We start from the raw sequence: 14,723 nt of genomic DNA on the forward strand, positions 1-14,723 counted from the left end.
CTGTATTAATGTAAAATGTAAAATGGACTCATTTCACCCCGCACTCCCCTTTTTATTAGGTGCAAAGTCTCCCTTAGCCCAGTCTTTCCAGTTTGTAATTTCACAGTAAAGCCAACTAGTACAATGCTTAGTATCATTCGACAGCCGTCCACATCAAACCAAAGCAAACAGTGGATCAAAAGCCAGATACCTATTCTAGCTCTTCTTCATTTTAATGAAATTTCCAAGGTGTATTGAAAATGAAGGACAAGGTACATAAACAGAGAGTGATCAAACTAGATTGATGTCCTGAGTGTTAATTGAAGGACATCTGTAATGAACACATACTTGACCCTGATAGGATCTCCATACAATTGGCTCGAGCGTGATCTCTATATAAAAGTTGGTATTCTGTTATTTTTGCTGAAGCTGATTCCCATAGCTTCTGGTATGTCAGCTGAAAACTTTAAAAATATGACCCTTGGTGTCATGTTATACTTGGCCTAGGGAAGGGCAACATTTAGGAGACATTTGGAAGCAACATTTGATGGATTCTCTGCTTCACACCAGTACAAGAGGGCAAAGGCCAGAATCTAAGCAATACATAGTGACGCTTAGCAACCACTTTGCCTGTACATAAAACATATTATCACATGGTGAGCAGAAGTTATCTTTTGGTGCTGTGGTCCAACGTGTTTGGATTACTACAGTTGTATCATTGGTTGATTACAGACACTGGTGGTTGGTGCAGTGAGGCACCTGAATGCCACTTCACTTGTACTGCCAAATCACACAATTCCATAAATGTTCAATGTCAGAGCAGTTATGTTCCCATTGCTTAATTCTCAACACTCCATTAATCAATATTTTTTATATTAATAGGAGATGAAATGGCTACATGTAATGTGAAAGTTGTCCCTCACAATGATTCTGAATTTACTGAGCATTATCAACTTTAAGCTGACACTCAACAAACCCTGTTTTCCAGAAGAAAGTCAAAATTCTATCAGCTACCACCAGGCCAATATTTTTCTTATGAGCTGGTATAAGGTACGAGTCCACAGCTAAAAAGAGAGTGAATATTGGACTTACATTTGTCAGGTGGCTGAAAACATGACCCCAAATTAATACTAATATTGTGTCTACTAGATGTGTAAAGTTAGATAATTGTTAGCTAACTTCAATATATTGGCTGTGTGTCTGTTAGCTTGTTGTTGAGTTCCTCTGCCTCCAAGTCCCCAAAAAGCATGAGTTAATGAAGCTTTTACAGAGCCCAATAGTCACTTTACCTTTTACCGTTGATGCTATTGCACACTGAAGAAAGCAGTTTTCCCCCTATGCTATTATTTTGAAATAGAATTTTGAAATGAAAGTTGAATAAAAGGAACAGTCTAATTGATTTGAGTGTGAGAACCCTTGTTGTACTTTTTGGACCATAGATTCTGTGAACATTACCACAGAAGTCATCCATTACCTTGTGGAAATACAGTATTTCACACCTGAGAGAAAGAGAACTAGCCTAGAACTAGTCACCTCTATATTCTATTAAACCTCTATATTGGAGATAAATTACATTTGATGATAGATATGTTAAGTGCCATTGTTAACACACTGTGAAGATGGTGAGAAATGGAGTTAAACAATGAATCATCAGTAACAACATTTACATGTTATATAACCTGACATCTAGATTCAAGCTATCCATTTGCTAAACAAGACATCACACACGTGACCACAATAAAAAAAAAACAAGACAAATGGAGAAATACTGTAGTCAATCACATCTATATTGCAAGCACTGATGGACTAATACAAAGGTTCAACCACTTAATTTTAAACCCAGCAAACAGCTACAGAAGGCAGCAGAGTAACTCAGTGGACAGCACTGTTACAGAGTGTTGTTTTAGACTTGTTTCAGTATTTGAACTGTTCTCCTGATAAAAGTAGTCATGTAAAATGCTAGTACAGTGCAGTAGAGGAAGCAATTATTACCAGTGTCTGCTGTGGTTCAGGAGAAGTACAGCTGACTTTGCAAGCACACAACTGTGTGTTGGTGTTGCTTTGCATTCAAGTTCATTTAATGTAATATTAAAGTGGAACTATTATGCTTTTTCTTATTTTCAGTCATATATATAATGTTACAATGTCAGATGTTCACATTAAACATGGCCAAAGTGTCAAATAATTAGGTAAACCTATGTAGAAGTAATTCCTGTGAGCAAAAAACTCAGGCTTCAGACTGCTCTGAACACTCAGTTTCCAACAGTTTTTTCTAACTTCAGCCCAAGCCAACATCAACTCGTGATGGATTTCTTAATATGGATATAGAGTTCACTGCTCTGCTTAGCTAATATTATGGCATTTTTCCATTGTTTTGGGGGTAGTCATACTGAGCCATGACTCGAGTTGAACTGGCAGGCTGTGAGTGTTTTTCCATTACACAGCACAGCAAAGTAAAATACTTAGTTTACCTGTTGGTGGTGTACTAGTTATCTGCAGCTTTTCATCAAACATCATCATCACTGCGGTTGTTTCTGCTTGTACTATTTCTCCGTGCATTATTTCTAACTGATCCGCTGAACAAAGAGCTCCAAATATCTCCATATGTTTTTGTTTCAACCGGTTTTTTTGGACTGCTAAGGAAGCTCCGCTAATTCTGTGAGGAACATGTTTAATTTCCTCTAAATTCTTCACAATAAAATATTTAGTCATTTAAAAGCTTTTAATATGAAGCAGTAAAACAGGAAATGTTGGGTTTTCATCAGCAGTAACTTAACACATCTGATATGGCTACCCCTCGGTCGGCCCCTGGAAAGCTGGCCAATCAGAACAGAGTGGGCTCATTGGGAGGGGGACCTTAAAGAGACAGGAGCCAAGACTGCCTGTTAGAGACAGAGGCTAAACTGAGGGGCTGCATAAAGAGCCAGTATAAGATAAATAAGGAGTTTTTTGAACTGTGAATCATGCAAAGCTACTCTGATGGAGTCCCAGAATATGAATATAGAGCATAATAGGTCCCCTTTAATATGACTTCAGACACTTTACCCTTTTTTTTCTCTCTGAGGGGGGCTCTTTACAAGTTTTCCATCACTTTTCTCTCTATTTCCATTACAGTGAAGTCGACAGCTTCTGCTTAATTACGCACACATGGGTGATTTTGCTGTCTGTGTTCTCATCAGTTAAGTAGACCAACAACCCAACATCCCAAAAAATGTGGCATGGTACTTAAATACCTGGCTTAATGACATGTCACTGTGAACTCAATGGCTTGCTCTGCATTAACCTTACCTTTTTGTATTTAGCATTGCCTAGATCCACAAAATAAACATCTTAACAAAAAGCTTATGTTTGACATAACTTTTTTTACTTCCAACACCTGTTTAAAGTTTTGGCTCGGACAAAATACTGAAATTTGAAGTTGAACAACACCTCAAAAAACACTGCGTAATAAAGTCTGACGAGGCCTCTAAGAGAGAAGAACACAACTATGCTCAAACAAGCCCACATACTGAGAAGGAAGTAGTAAAATTAATTACATTATAATTTATGGAAAATGTGTTCTTTGTGTGGAAATTCTGCGCTGTCCATCACCACTCTGATCTACCTATAAAAATGGTATATATGTCCTCAGTAAGCCTGTCTGCCAGCCTGTTCATTAAAATGAATCCTTTAGATCTTATAAATGTTTTTGTTCTGATTTGAGTCAGTGTTGTCCTGTCCATTGTGTTCTCCCTGAATACAGCCCAGTGTGTGTTTCTATCATCCGCGGCATGGCCCTAATAACAACCAGGTGCCTCCCATTCAAATTAACATATGGTTCTAACTTTCCCTCTATTTTGACAAATGCATACCTGGGTTGCTGACTAGTAAAACCGTAAAATGAATTCTTCTTTTTTATTATTCACAACACATGAGGATGGTTGAGAGAGCAAGGTGGAACAGAGCAGAGAATGATTTCACCTTGCATGCAACCCTCCTCTGCTGGTATTGTGTACCTTGATACATGACTGGAATTACAGTTATTAGAAGCAGGACCTATTGTACTTGGCTGATCCAAATTCTTTTTTTTTTTCATTTGTGTGTTATTTGGGTTATTGGTTGTATTTGAAGAGCGCAATAACACATGAGCAGAAAGGCTTTAATGTGATATTTTCATGAACTGCGATTGCAGTTAAACAGGTATGTTCAACAAAAACAAAGATGTAGTCTGTGTTTTTTCACTTCAACAGCTGCAAATGGCACTGAAAGGTGAAAAGTTTAATGTCAAGAGATGGGACAATTTCATTATAGTCACAAATCTCTAGTCTTGGCTACAAAGTACCAAATCAAGACAGTTACATTTCGTGTCAAGTCCTAAGTCTAGACAGTCAAGTCCCCAATCCTCAAGTCAAGTCCTAAATTTTGTGCTTTGAGTCCTTCATAAGTCATCATGCACCCTTCACCAAATCTACACGTGATTTAAAATGTTTAAACATAGTGATAGTGGGATAGTAAACTAAGAGAAATGTATACTTATTGCTGTCAAATAAATTTAACATTTAAAAGATCAGGTGTACCTTGGTATGTTATTTCTGTGTAGGGTTGGGGTTTGAGAGAATTTTATTGAATCTGAACCCAGTTTTAAGACCCTTTTTGAATCTGCAGTACATGGATTCAGCTTTCAACATTTGCAACGAAACTATTCAGAAAGATGCAGTTGAGATCTTAAGGTTTTGTTGGCTGAGGGCACATTAAAGTAAGACTATGTAGCTTTTAAAAGAAGAGATAACACCTTTTTACAAACAAAAAGTTGAATTCATAAGCAATACAACACATTGTTCAGTTCAATACACTCAGGGCTTTTGGTATGACCAGTAGCTTATGGTGGCTAATATTAGCAAATTTTAGGCAGATTTTCTTGTATAACAGACATTACTGAGTCATCTGGCTGACTGCTACACTACAATTTTGGCATCTACCATTATCCTGGTTCCAGATCCCAAATTCACAACTGGAGTCACACTTCTACTTTATACTAAAGAGTGAAATTAGTAAAAGTTCAGCTTTGCTGGATGCAGCACTGTAAATTGAATCTGATTAGTTTGCACTTTGTAATGATTATTCTTAAATGTGTGCCGGTATGACAAATTAATTAGCTACTTTTCACAGTTGCAGCTTCACTTTGTCATTTAAGATGAAAACTAATGTGGGCTGAGTGTAATTTTACATAAAAATCAAAAACGTATGTGGCAGCTTTAAGCAGTGCCAATGAAAGCAATAGCAGATGACTTACAGCCTCTAGAAATGCTGATGGTGACAGACCAAAACATAAAGAATTACAGGATGGTCTAAGATGTCTCTTTTATTGATATTTATGTCAGGGTGTCAGACAGTGTTATTAAAAGGTTTTAAGGGGAAACGGTTGTGAAAACCAGTAAAACTTCTCCCTACACTCAAATAGCTCCTGTGGGAATATATGGCATTGAATCGCCCCAGCCCCCATTCACATAAACGATGTACATGTGATCGATATCTGAGAATGATCCAGAGCTGTCTTTTCTTGCTTCCTTTCTCTAAAGTCTGGAATGCGCTCCTGCTCTCGCATCTGAGCCGTGAGCCGGATCAAAGCTGTATATTGTGTTACTGTTTTCATTTCTACCGTGAGGATTTCTCTCCTTGGTAAAAATTCATCGCCCAAAGCTCTTGTATCCACAATACAACACCTGGAAAAAGAAACTCTTCATTAATCTCCGCAGCCCCTAAGAATCTGTGGTTTTAAGCACTCCTGTTTCCAAACCACATGTGAGGCGGCACAGCGGCTTGTCGGCAGAGCCTTTGTTTTAGAATAACTCTGGGTTATTTTCAGGTCATTGTGGCCGAGTGGTTTCTTAATTGAATTTCGAAGCGTTTTGTGTAATATGCCACCGTTAAAGAGCTCTAAAAATAGCCCGGTGGATGCAATGACCTAATCTTTTCCGGAGTTAAGGGGAGATAGATAATCCTAGACTGTCTTTATCTTTAGGGCTAACAGCTGATGAATGAATAATTGCAGAGGACAACAGATTAGATCACTGTCAGTGTTGTTCTTAACTTAAGAGTGCTAAATCATGTGGTACTGCACTGATTACTGATACCGCTGAGAACGTATAGTCTATATGATAAACTGTATACTCTTTCTTTTCTCTGTCTCCTTCAGTGTGTGTGTATGTTACTGTATCTACATTAATTCCAGGGAAGCTTTTAAAGCTTTTATAATAAATACGGCTGGTATCTGTGGTGACAGATAATAGAGGACACTCCTTTAATTGCTTGCCTTCGTGAAGACTCTAACAAATAATGAAAACTTTGAATGAAAGCTTCTGAAGTAAGCCTTTAATTCCCTCTATATTACTTTTGTCCTTGCTCATATCCACAGCGTATATTAGTGACAATCACGGAAAGTTTAATAGCCGCCCAGCTGAGTTTTTGTTTCCAGTGGACAGTAGCTTCAAATCTGAAAATCCTTTTCATAATAATAGAAGCCATGAAATCATAATAAGATCTATTCCCCTCACCCGAAAACTGTCCAACTGTGAGTCAGCCGATGAGATAATACAATGTCATTTCTCCTGCTGCCTAAATATGGAGCCCCAAAGTGTTCAATATTAAATAAATTAATAAGTAATTACGAAATAAATAATCAAGGGAATAAATTGCGTGAAATATATAAATGAACCAATAATTCAAGAAATTATTAAACCTTGACACTTATTATGAATTTCATTGTTTGTTTTTTTCATTATAGATATTCTTATTTGAAAATGCACATTTTTAAAGGTTACTTTTTCTTTTATAATGTCACTTGATTGAGAAGTTGTCAACAGTCAACATCATATCACCTTTTAGCCGATCACATGTGCTCAGCCTCTTTTAAAGCAAGCCTGACAACTGCTAACAACTTTGGCGAGAACTATGCCAAAGTAATTCTGAATCAACTAGAGGCTGCAGTTGTAACTGAACAGCACACGGACACAGTGACTAACCTTTAACCTCTTAACATTTAGCTTAACATGGCTGTACACGTCACTTACCTAGCCAGCTAAGTAGCTAGGCTGGGTTGTGAGCTAGCTCCTGTTAGCTAGAGCGACCATAGAGAAAGACTGTCACCGTGTCTGTCTACAGGAGCTAACTGGATAAATTTAGTAGCAATTGTTGAGCTTGCTTGCTTACGTTGCAAAAGGCTGAATTGATTTAGGAGAACAGCAGAAACAAGCTATGAACACAACAATGACATATCATTGCCTTCTCAGTTGATATGGCAAATAATTGCTTATTTAAACATCCAGCAGATAAAGTGCTTTAATTATATATAATCAGTTTTATATTCGAGTCTCTGGCCACCTGAAGGATGAAAGTGCAATATTCATTCAGCTCTGTCTTAGTCTCCATCAACTTCACACGACTCTTTACCTGCTGGCCGCTAATGTTGTCTGTCTGCTGTGTGGTGCTTGGCAGGTAGTGTAAAGTAGGTTTTGAGAGCTTTTTCGCTAAACACAGCTGCCTGCTGCGGCCTAAAATGATGCTATAAGAGTGATGACAGTGAACCATAACAGTTGCAGGCTGGAAGACCATAACAATGAGCTGAAAGTCACTATAAAGCTCCATAGAAGCAAAGGGGAACCGTGGAGTGGGGTAATAATTTTCTGTGGGGTCATTACTAAAGGTGACCCCTTTCAAATGCAAGAAATCATGTGATCCATTGGTAATATAAAAATATTGATTATAGCCGCTTTAAGAGAGGCAGGGGGTGGTGACAACACCACTGTCATGAAAAGTGACATTATAACATAAAATGTGACATGAAATTGAAGAGTCATTGGGGAAAATGATACAATCCATAAAAACAGATTTTTGAAAAAGAAAAAAATCTACAATGAAATTAAAATAAACTCCAATAAAAGTAAGTTAACAGGAAAATAAGAATGATTTCATAATGTGTTGGGTTTTATTTATTTCTCATATTATTTCACAAATTATTTCTACATGCTACACAATCTATGCATGTGATTATCTATTTAATAGTTACTTATCTATTTAATACTGAGCACTTTGGGGCTCCATGAACAGAGAAATGATGTACAGTAAATGCTCTCTGGGAGGTGTGAGTGGCCAAGGAGCAGCCGGTTTGTCATCGAGGATCTCAAACACAGTGGTGTGTTCTCAATGGTGACCTCATCTTCTTAATTACTTGTCAGTGATCGAGGGCAGGAGCGGAACACACACACACGCTTGCAGATTTATCAACATAAAAGCGAACATGACCACCTTTTACTTCACTGGAAGAGCCTGTGACTAAGAGTTGCTCACACTCCACACAAGGGCCTGCCATCTCTCTGCACTACAACAGCCGTGGCCTGTATTTATATTAGCTGCAAAGCAATTTTAACTGTACATTCCAGATAGGTGAACAGCAGTTGGCCGAGGCAGGCGAATATTTCAAAGCTTACAACAAAAGAAAAAAAAAAAAAATCACCGATCAATGTCCAGTCAACAGAGTGCTTGGCATGGTAAGGCACGCGGCATTTTTGTAACAAAGATTTATTTATGTGTCTGAGCTCACAGAACCCTGGTATACCTTTCAATAAGTTTTACTGTAGTACAACTAAATATGAAACCAATTACAAACTTGGGTCGGCACTACAAACACACTCTCTGGGTTTATATATTTTTTAACTTTCCCCTTGAATACAAGTATTTATTTCATGCTCTCCCATTTGGTTTTTCATCACGTCACACAGACTGGTTTGATAAATAATAAATCTGTTTACTGCCCGTGTGCACTGAGGTAATATTTGCCCTCAGAAATGTTCTATCCATCAACTGATTCTCGTCTCGAGGCCTGTTGCTCTCGGCTTCGCTTGGATGATGAATGAACATGTGAGTAATTTCACGGATGAATTAGGAGCTAAAAACAACAGCAGGGAAAATGCATCGGCACACATTCCACCTGTTGCCTAATGCAAAAAAACGCTGGTTTTTGTTATGGTGTTGAGGTTTTATGCTGATCGTGGTTAAGATAGAATGTCTGGCACGTCTGCAGAAAACGCTTTTCTAAGACGAGGATAGTAAGGTAAACATTTTTCTTGTCTTTCTGTAACCAGACTACTATTTACAGAACAGGCAGTTCTTATCATGTCTGGAGTAATATCTGTTCATTACATTCATTTAAAGTATTTTTTTTTCTACTGAACTAAAAGTTCAAATTTTAACCACAGGCTTGGAGTTAAAGCTGTTGCGCAATGCATGATTGTCTATAATCAGTAAGCGAAGTTAATTTCCTCTGATGAAAATGAATCAGTCAGTTTAGGGGCACAGCGCTACATAAACAAGTGAGCTGTGCAGAGCCGATGTTAAACTGCATGAAATGATGAAGTGTTGGGCTGATCATGTCTATCAGCATCACTGACTAATCTCCTCCAGATGAGAGTAATCTCTCTAACTCCGGCCACCATCAAATCAGTGTGGAATCCACTCAGCTCGCAGGGAAAAAGGTGCTGCACGAAAAGCCAGACTAGGGCCATAAGAGCTGTTTTTTTTTCTGCAGGTGTTAGAGAGTTCTGAGCTGCCAAACAACCTTCTTACCCACCATCTTATTTTACTAAATGAGAAGAGCGTTGCCCAGATTTGTATCAGGTAAATCTGTGTTTTCATGTTAAACCCAGAGAGGAGTTATAGTGATGTTGGTCCACTTTGCAAATGAGTAACCGGAACGCTACCCAATCAACATCTGTGATGTGAGGCCAGTGAAGCCTGATTGCGTGTTTACTGGCTTTGTTCATTAAAAAAGTTTGATACCAAAATGCGATCACTTAACTGATCAATGAGCCTTAGCAAGATTTTAAATCAAGAATAAAAGTGCAAACATGTTTCTCTACACCTGGTTTTTCCTATGATGGTACAGTAAGAGGCTTACAGTAATAAAGATTATCCTTTTTTTTTTTTTTTTTTTACTGAAAATCATTCTTCACAGTCTCTGAAACAGAACATGAACATGGAAATATAACAAAACATCAGAGGGAGCAGACCTTGAAAGTGTAAGTAGGCAGCAGTACACCAGTAACACCTCTGATGGCAAACTTGTGTTAATGATGCCATCATGTGGACTCTTAAAAAGCTTTAGGAATCTTATAGAGGAGATGCGTTATCATTATCATAAGTGACAAAGGCTAAAAGCTAAAGAGGCTAAAGAGAACCATAACTAATAAATCTCAAGCCCTTTGCAAATTTCAGTCATTTGGCTCTCAAATGAGGCAGTTTATTCCAAAGTTATAACACTATGGTAACTACTGTTATAAGGATCATTGATTTGAAGCAGCACAGAGAGAAAATGTCACTGTGATGAGACACCAGCTCTCAACATTTAGTTCTGGCAAAGAGCCAAACCTGAAACTTGTCTGTGTTCAGTGTGAACTTACCCTCCATCCTCCCTTTATCTCACTCACACACATAAAGACACGTACACACTTTGTGAAGGCTCTGAATGTTCTGTTTACATGCAGGGTTCCTACTGGTGTTTCTCCACATTATATCTGATCACTTTGTTCCAAGGATGGCAGCACAAAGGCTGGTATTAAAAAAACAGTTTGGCTTATCGCAGCTACATCACATCAGTGCATATGTAGGCCAACAAGCAACAAAGAAGTACAGAAATGCTCAAGACATGTTTTGAAAAGGCAGTTTTGATTGAAGTTTAAGCCTGCAAACTAGTTCAGGCAGTCCACATCTACCATCACATGACCTTCTCATCTCACTGCAACATACAGTAGATCTAATGTATCCTTTTGGTTATGGTGGTGAACTTGAGCAGTGCGCTTTGCTCACTCATGTGCTGCCATGCCCGCTGCCACAGCGCTCACCTGCTGAAGCTGCTACTGTTGATACAACATGTCATAAACCCCCTCCACCTCCACCCTGCATCCACCTGCAGGCTCTGAGCCTACATACTATCATCACTCCCCACTCCCTGCTGCGCTGAGCTTGTTGTTTCCTTGTGGGGAGTGATGAGGTCAGAGTCTAGACACCAAACATCAAAGCTGTACAAATTCTAAATTCACATGACCTATTTCATGTGGTTGTGATGGATGAAATAATAGTTTATTTTTTTAGCTATTTTGGATTTTTCACATTTGACTTCAGTTAACATTTTAAAATATTATCTGTAAGTTATAATTCACAACATGAGGGTCTAATTTAGTTTATATCTTCTTTCCACACTGTCAGTACAGTTCTGGGAAATTATGAATGAATGAATCATTGATTTATCATGTGTTTATGTTTGTTTAAAAGTAGTTCAATTTAAATATATTGATTCTAAAAGTATGGAAAATCAACCTTTAAAATAACCACTATTACATTGCTGTCCAATGAAAACCATGTATCTCCAAAGTGTCAGTTATTCATGAGAAAAGAAAATAGTCCTCTTTTCAGCTTTGTGCTGTGTATTTTTCAGATAGTCTGAGGAGTTTTTAAATGCTTTCACTGGACTATTTAGCTTAAGATGAAGGATCATTTTCTCTTTCTGTTTATCTAAAAAAAAAAAAAAAAAATTTGGAGATATGTGTTTTTCACTGGACAGAGATAATTTGTAAGTTTTAACTGTAAAACACCCCCCAAGTTTCTAAACTTAGCTAAATTCCCAGACTTTAATATGCTCAACAGTAGCTACAGCAAACACATTTAGTTGTTTTTTTGTTGCTACATATTTCAATCTTAATTTCCTTCTCTCAACTCTAATATATATATTTTTGTGTTGTTGTTTATAGTTGATGATGATACTACCGGTAATTTAATTTGCATCAAAGTTAATTTTTTATTTATTGTTTATCATAACTCTTTAATAACCAGATTTAGGGGATTATAAAAAGTCTTTGTTGATGTTAGGGATTGTTTGGAAATGATTAGGAGGAAACAGGGGGGAGGGGTCAGAAAAGGGGGAGGGATTTGTGCTTTTTTCTTTTTGCTTAAGGGAGGGTAGTCAGGACGTTTTGGGAGGCCTTTCATTTTTTCACAGCTTGGATTTCTATATGATATTGTGGGGTTAAAGTTTCCCTCACTGGCTAGGGTCAGTTGGCTCCCCATGCCAATAATTTTTACACAGTCCCTTATTTATTTAATTTTTTTGACATAAACACATAAAATATATTGTTTATATATGGGGACTTTTTTCTATAAAACTCTTCAATATAGATATTGGTCTTGAAGAATCCAGTATCATTCTTCTCTGGTAACCAGCACTAAAATCACAACTTTTTATTAACTTAATGAGCTGTTCGAAGGTTTGAACAGGATGTTTCTACTGTTGTATTCGCAACCAGTAAATGAAGCAAAGGTCACTATGTCAGTTACAGTCTTATCTGTTATTTGAGTGTGGAGTCTGTCATCAAGTCTTTGGCAGGAACATGAGGAGCCACAGACTCGGCTCCTCGGTTGTTTTGTTTCTCTTGTCCCTCCTGTCTGGAGGCTGATTTGAAGAATAAGGGGATGAAATGAATGGCTGAATTTGAGGAGATTCCAGTTTATGTTCATCTGCCTCTTCAATTACTTTCACTCCCGCGCCGCAAATGACATCATGGAAAACTTTGTAGGGTCTAGGAGTGCAGAGGGAAATGCTGTGTTGCTCTCACTATTCGGATAGTCCGCAGGGATACATCAGTCTAAAAATACCGATTTAAATCACAGGATTCTTCGGATACTTTCACCTTCAGCCCTGTGATGCGAGTGGCATTTAAGCCAGGTTGATTTGGGCTGTGAAGCTGAAAAGCAGAGATATTTCAGCATGGATTAATCATCAGATGGCTTTAATAAAATGTTCAAACAAGCTTGTTTTATCTGGCCCGGGGACTTTTGTTGGCAGAGACGTGTGACTTGCATACTTACCTGTTTACCTGCTGTATGCCTGTTGGCTGAGATGATGCATGTGATCGGTCTTAAAAAAAAAAAAAAACTCTTTATGCAATTTTCCAAAGTTTCTAAAGATAATAAAAAAACAATGCTGGTATAAAATTGAGGTGAGCTTGTTTGTGTTTTACTTTCTGCTATTTTGATTAACACAATGTCATCAATCATTTGACGCTTACCATTAGTGTCCTTGACTCTGTGAATGTTTTGCTGTTTGGTCAGAAGCCAGTCAGTAGATAAGCACTTGTGTGTGCACTGTATGTTCACTGTAGTGGAAGCAGCAAGAAGCTTATGGTTTTCTTTTTACGTATTGAGTTAACTTGATTTGATTCAACACAAGCCTTGAATTTTCAGTTTTGCAAAGTCCGGACCTGCAACAGTGCAGCTTATTTAAACTTCACAACCAAGACTTTTAAAAACAGCATCGATGTACTTATCTCCAGATACAAATGACTGCTTTCCTTAGAGACACCCATAGAAAAATGTTGATCTAATTACATGATAACATGTAGTTAGATGATAATTACTGAGAAAATCAGCAAAGTCTGTTGGTGTATTTACATTTGTTATTTGCATTATGTGGTTATTTTGTATTGTTTTATTACTTGTCATTATATTTATGTTTATGACAAAAAGTAGAAGTAGAATATATTGACATGTTAAAATGAGCTATATAATATAAAATGAGTTTGAGACACTATGTTCTGGAGCCAGAAAACATGTTAATTATATATGATATTTAAATGTAGATTTGTCATTTGAAACACAAAAACTAAATTGTTAAAAGGTTTGTAAAATTATTTTTAAAAAGGTGGATGGTGTTTACTCCGACGCTGCCTCCTTGTTCATTGAATTTGCTCAGGAGTCACCAGAGTAAACTCCAACAGGAAGTGGACTTTGATTGAAAAAAAAAAATCATTTTACTTTAGTAATATTTAGTGTTGGTTTTTTAAATCACAGGAAAATGATAGAGGTAAGATTGATTACTCAACTCAGTGTGCAGAGGTTTAAGCTCAGATTTAAAATGTATGCTTTCAAACCCTGAAAGCTTGGTTTCAAATCTTAATATCCTTTAATTAATCCATTCATCTGTAGCTCCAACTGGACTTCCTGGATTGTATTTCATTGTCTCACCAGTAATAAACAAATCCTCCTGCCTCCTGCATTGTTTTAAGACAGAAGTGTATTGAGTCTGAATGCACCCTGACAGTGTCTGGCAACACTTCCATCCAACGTTCATCCAACATCCATCCAAGGGCGGAAACACATACACATAAACATAACTCTCTCAATAAAAATAACTAAAACTGTTCTAAAAAAAATTGTGCGTTCATGTAGGAGCCCCTCACTCATTATAAGAAGCCAAATGATAAAATATGTTTTAGGGCCTTTAAAGATCCCCTACAGACATGTTTTTAGATATAAAAACAATCTGCTTGGAATATTTATTTGCACAAAATTTTCCACAAAATAGTTCCATAAACTAGTTAAAAATGACATCTACTCCTTCCTTGCCAATGAAAAATCAAGAATCTATAAATATGCAAATATTTTTCATAAGTCTTACTGCTGGACACACGATGTCTCCTTCTTCTCTATAAAGTCCATTCTCAGTGTTTGTGCACTGGAGGCTTCAAGGTTCCACATCACTCTTGTGTAAGCTGCCTACTGTACCACGATTGGCTCCAAACTAGCTGTGATGTCACAAATCACGCTCGTAGTAACACGCCTTAAACTCAGATTTAAGGTGAGCACAGAGAAACGTTCCTCCTTCAGCAGATGAACGTGAAAACAAACTCTGCACGTACATCATTCTGCACAGTGGAGCT

General features: G+C 37.5%; 1 protein-coding gene across 9 annotated transcripts in view; it reads right to left on the reverse strand.

Annotated features, from left to right (window-relative positions):
- The window catches only part of myocd (myocardin), a 164,443-nt gene that overhangs the window by 48,851 nt on the left and 100,869 nt on the right, over positions 1-14,723 (reverse strand). The window lies entirely within an intron of this gene.

This window comes from Thunnus thynnus, chromosome 20, assembly GCF_963924715.1.
Source record: "Thunnus thynnus chromosome 20, fThuThy2.1, whole genome shotgun sequence".
NCBI lineage: Eukaryota > Metazoa > Chordata > Actinopteri > Scombriformes > Scombridae > Thunnus > Thunnus thynnus.